Below are 6,000 nucleotides of genomic sequence, written 5' to 3'. Positions count from 1 at the left end.
GATAAAGACTGCAAAATACATCAAAAGATTCTAAGTTCGCAGCAATTTCACAGGGTGGGCAGGCATGATGAGGATAGTCTGCATACTAAATTATAGGGAAATCCCGACAAATGTTGTTCGATGGAGGGTGCTGAATAAATTTTTTAGCCAAGGGTTCATTAAAAAATGGATTGCAACAGGTCTGCACCCAGCACAACAAGAGGAGAGAAAGGGAGGGTAACCCTATGCGACCCCTCCTTTACACAAGAATTATTTGCCTGGCACACCATTCAATCGGACATATGCGAATCTAGAGGAGTATATCATATCAATCCACTTAATCCATGAAAATGGATTCTTAGTTAATGAGTTTTCAGTATGTTTGTAGTAGTATGTTGCTGTTGAAGGCAAATGCCAAAGCTATCACCAATAGAAAAGGGGACCCTTATCTGCAAAATAATGACATTAACATTAGAACAAATAACTCTACATACTACTTGTACTTTCTCAATTTTGGTTTATAAGGCCCACACTACCAATGTTGCAACTAAATGGGGCAACTCAACATTGTACTGAGTACTTGAATCTGAAAAATTAAGTAGCTAACTGTGTATAGGTTAAGATTCACTAGTAGAAAAAGGGTCAAACGTGAAGCACATTAGTGCCGGTTTGAATTTGAGCTGGCACTAATGTGTACATTAGTGCCCGTTCCAACGGCTAGCCGGGCCGCTCTCATTAGTACTGGTTCGTGCCACGAACCGGTACTAAAGTGAGTGGTGGCAGGATGTTGTCAGTCCAGGGCCCCTCCAGCACCTTTAGTACCGGGTCATATCACGAACCAGTACTAAAGGTCGTCCTACATAGACCCTTCGTCCACCCGAGCTCGCTCTGTTCTTCCCCTGTCCCCTCTCCTCTCTGTTCTTTTCCCTCTTCCTCACACATTTTGCCCAAGATTTGAAGGCCCCCATCCATTCAAATGATCACAAAGTTTAGCAACTTTTTCCTTTCATCTCTCATTGCTAGATTAGCTCGTGCAATGCTTTATATAGTGATTGATTTTTGAGTTTAGTAATTTGGGAGGAATTATATATATGTGCTAGTATTTGATTTATATGCAATTTGAGGTCAAAAATAACACTTAGTTTTGCATATGTAGGTGTGGTTTACTTAGTACCTTCTAAATCTCCGTCGTAACCACCGTCGATCGCTCGCAACGTCCCGTCGCCGGCAACACCTTGTGGTGAGCCTCTTGTTCATGAAGTTTTATATAAAGAAATGATGTTTGTGTGATTTGGATATATAGTTACTCATATAATTATCTTACCCATACGTTGTTTGTTATGCATAGTGCCATGGTTTTGATATCCGTCCCCGTCGGCCCTCGTCCGGGTTATGATTCGGATGTGGTATATTCTCTTTTAAAACTATTCATTGCATTTCGTGTTTATGACAAATTATGCCCATCAAGTTGACATAGATATTTGTATGTAGGAGGTAGTTGAACCGGAAATTCCAACCGACCCTATTGTCGAGAGGTTAAATTTAGTTGAAAGAGAAAACGAGGATTTGAAGGAAAAATTGAAAAGAATTGAGGGGGAGAAGATGGAATTGGAGTTGCATGTTGCCGATGTCGTCGATGATCACAAGATTAAGATGGAGAAAATGCGCTTGAAGATTAGAAAGATTAGAAAATATGCCATTCATAGTGAGGCTTGGTATCATTATGCTGTTGGATCAATTGTTACCTTAGTTGCGATCTTGATCGCATTTGTTGTTGCATTTAAATTCTTTAGCTAGAGAGTTATTTGTTTGTTGCATTTAAGTGTTGTATGATCTTTATGTATGAACTTTCTGTATTGTATTAATTTGATGTTTACGGTGCTGTGTATTGAAGATGAGCCGGCAATGGATGTACGATGACCGATGCTCTCCCAAGTTCATTAATGGCGTGCGTACTTTTTTGCTTGTGGCTGAGGCAAACAAGCAAACGGATGGTTTTATGCATTGTCCATGTGCTGTCTGTAAGAATGGTCGCAATTACTCTACGTCAAGAACCATTCACGTCCACCTGTTTGAGTCTGGTTTCATGCCCCACTATAATGTTTGGACCAAGCATGGAGAAAGAGGGGCTATGATGGAAGACAATGAAGAAGAAGAGGACGATGACAGCTATCCTGGCCATGGATTCCCTGAATACGATGATACAACAATGAGGGAAGAAGCTGAGCCAGTAATGCGGGAAGAAGCTGAGTCGGCAATGCGGGAAGAATCTGAAGAAGAGGCATCGAATGAGCCCGTTGATGATCTAGGTCAGGCCATTGTCGATGCAAAGAGAAACTGCGCAAGTGATTTGTAGAAGAAGAAGTTGCAGCGCATGTTAGAGGATCACAAAAAATTGTTGTACCCAAATTGCGTAGGTGACAAGAAAAAGCTGGGCCACACACTGGAATTGCTGCAATGGAAGGCAGAGAATGGTGTATCTGACAAGGGATTTGGAAAGTTGCTGGTAATGATAAAGGATATGCTTCCAAAGGACAACGAATTGCCCGAAAGTACGTACCAAGCAAAGAAGGTTGTCTGCCCTCTAGGGTTAGAGGTGCAGAAGATACATGCATGCCCTAATGATTGCATCCTCTACCGCGGTGAGTACGAGGATTTGAACGCTTGCTCAGTATGCGGTGCATTGCGCTATAAGATCAGCCGCGATGAGCCTGGTGATGTCGAGGGCGAGTGCCTCAGAAGAAGATTCCTGCCAAGGTGATGTGGTATGCTCCTATAATACCACGGTTGAAACGTTTGTTCCAAAACAAATAGCATGCCAAGGCGATGTGATGGCACAGAGAAGACCGTAAGAAAGACGGAAAGTTGAGAGTACCCGCTGACGGGTCGCAGTGGAGAAAAATCGAATCTTCTTCTTTTTATTCTTCTTCTTTTGGTTTTCCTTTTTTTGGTTTTTTTCTTCTTCTTCTTTTTATTCTTCTTTTTTTCCTTTTCCTTTTCTTCATATTTATTTTTTTAAATCTACATAAAATTTAAAAATGTTGTATTTTCAAGTATTTGTCCCAAATTTAAGAATTGTTCCCGTTTTAAATTCTCTTCGGATATGTTAAAAAAATTGCTTATGAAAATATTCAGAAATAAAATAATACTCACAAAATAAAATAAATGCTCGGATATTTCAAAAAATGTTCTCGTTTTCCAATTTTGTTCATAAATTAAAAAATTATTCATGTTTAAAATTTGTTCGCAAATACCAAGAATGTTTGGTGGAGTTTGAATATTCTTTGGGAATTAAAAAAATATCCTTGTTTTCAAAGTTTGTACACAAATATCAAAACGAATAATTTAAAATTTGTTCGAAAATTTCATAAAACTCGGGGAATTTAAAAAATAACTCGTTTAGGAAAAAGTCACAAATTAAAAAATTCTGGATGTTTTAAATTTTTTCCATAAATTCAAAAAAACGAGGAATTTTAAAGAATGTTCACATTTGCAAGGAAATTCTCGTTATATTGGAAAATGATCTAGTTTTAAAATTTTGTTCCTGTTATTTAAAAATCTTGGAACTTTCCAATAATGTTCATGTTTTTCAAAAAATGTATAGAAATTTCAAATTTTATTCTGATTTGTTTTTCAGAAACCTGGTCATGTTTTCCGAAATGTTTGTAAATAATTCAAAATTCTGTACCATGCAGGAAGGAATTCTGCGACATTGAATGTGCCGTTAGTGTTAATTCATAAACTATTTGCGCCTATAATAGGTACTAGTTAGCATGCACGTGCAACGCACGTATTTTTTAAAAAGATAATACATGTTCATCCTAGTTAATAGATAAACATTAAAATAAAAAATATAGTGATGCACTACTTATAAATATTACACATTCAATAGATGATAATAATGTACTAATAATAAACTAACATTTTTCATTTAGCGGAAGAATATTGAATTTATTTGTTGTATTGAAGGGAGGATATTTTCTTTTTTTTAACACGGGAGGATATTTCCTTTGCGGAGAGGAGTAACTAACCTATACAAACTTCTGATGCAATAAGTTTATAGGGCACATCTAGATGTGCTCTAATTATTGCACATCTAAGTGAGTGAATCAAGTATAGAGAGGAAAAGAAAAAAGAAAAAAATATCCACACGAATCTCAACGTAAGATCAATGACATAGGACTTAGATGTGCAATAATTATGGCCATCTAGATGTGCTTTAGCAAAACTGTATGGAAGGCAGAGAATGGTGTATCTGACAAGGGATTTGGAAAGTTGCTGGTAATGATAAAGGATATGCTTCCAAAGGACAACGAATTGCCCGAGAGTACGTACCAAGCAAAGAAGGTTGTCTGCCCTCTAGGGTTAGAGGTGCAGAAGATACATGCATGCCCTAATGATTGCATCCTCTACCGCCGTGAGTACGAGGATTTGAACGCTTGCTCGGTATGCGGTGCATTGCGCTATATGATCAGCCGCGATGAGCCTGGTGATGTCGAGGGCGAGCACCCCAGGAAGAAGATTCCTTCCAAGGTGATGTGGTATGCTCCTATAATACCACGGTTGAAACGTTTGTTCCAAAACAAAGAGCATGCCAAGGCGATGCGATGGCACAGAGAAGATAGTAAGAAAGACGGAAAGTTGAGAGTACCCGCTGACGGGTCGCAGTGGAGAAAAATCGAAAGAAAGTACGGGAAGGAGTTTGCAGATGACGCAAGGAACGTATGGTTTGGTCTAAGCGCAGATGGCATTAATCCTTTTGGGGAGCAGAGAAGCAACCATAGCACCTGGCCTGTGACTCTATATTTGTATAACCTTCCTCCTTGGTTGTGCATGAAGCGGAAGTTCATTATGATGCCAGTGCTCATCCAAGGCCCTAAGCAACCCGGCAACGACATTGATGTGTACCTAAGGCCATTAGTTGAAGAACTCTTACAACTGTGGAATGGAACAGGTGTACGTGCGTGGGATGAGCACATGGGGGAAGAATTTGACCTAAAGGCATTGCTGTTCGTGACCATCAATGATTGGCCTGCTCTCAGTAACCTTTCAGGACAGACAAACAAGGGATACCGCGCATGCACGCACTGTTTGAATGATACCGACAGTATATATTTGGCTCTAAGAAGAATGTGTACCTGGGACATCGTCGATTTCTTCCGAGCAGGCATCCCATAAGAAAGAAAGGCAAGCATTTTAAATGTGAGGCGGATCACCGGACGAAGCCTCGCCACCGTACTGGTGCTGATGTACATGATATGGTCAAGGATTTGAAGGTGATCTTTGGAAAGGGTCCTGGTGGACAACCTGTTCCGAATGACGCTGACGGAAGCGCACCCTTGTGGAAGAAGAAATCTATATTTTGGGACCTGCCCTATTGGAAAGACCTAGAGGTCCGCTCCGCAATCGACGTGATGGACATGACGAAGAATCTTTGTGTGACCCTGCTTGGCTTCTTGGGCGTGTATGGGAAGACAAAAGATACACCTGAGGCATGGGAGGACCAGCAACGTATGCACGGAAAAGACGGCATACATCAGGGTCATGCAAGCTACGCTCTTACCAAAGAAGAGAAGGAAATCTTCTTTGAATGTCTGCTTAGTATTAAGGTACTGTCTGGCTTCTCGTCGAATATAAAGGGAATAATAAACATGGCAGAGAAAAAGTTCCAGAACCTAAAGTCTCATGATTGCCACGTGATTATGACGCAACTGCTTCTGGTCGCATTGAGGGGGCTTCTACCGGAAAACGTTCGATTAGCCATTGTGAAGCTATGTGCATTTCTCAATGCAATCTCTTAGAAGGTAATCGATCCAAAAATCATACCAAGGTTAGAGAATGATTTGGTGCAATGTCTTGTCAGTTTCGAGTTGGTGTTCCCACCATCCTTCTTCAACATCATGACGCACGTCCTAGTTCACCTATGCATAGAGATTAACGTTTTGGGTCCTGTATTTCTACACAATATGTTCCCCTTTGAGAGGTTCATGGGAGTCTTAAAGAAATATATTCATAACCGTG

Source organism: Triticum aestivum, chromosome 3A (assembly GCF_018294505.1).
Source record: "Triticum aestivum cultivar Chinese Spring chromosome 3A, IWGSC CS RefSeq v2.1, whole genome shotgun sequence".
Taxonomy (NCBI): Eukaryota; Viridiplantae; Streptophyta; class Magnoliopsida; order Poales; family Poaceae; genus Triticum; species Triticum aestivum.
Note: the sequence above shows the minus strand (reverse complement) of the source record.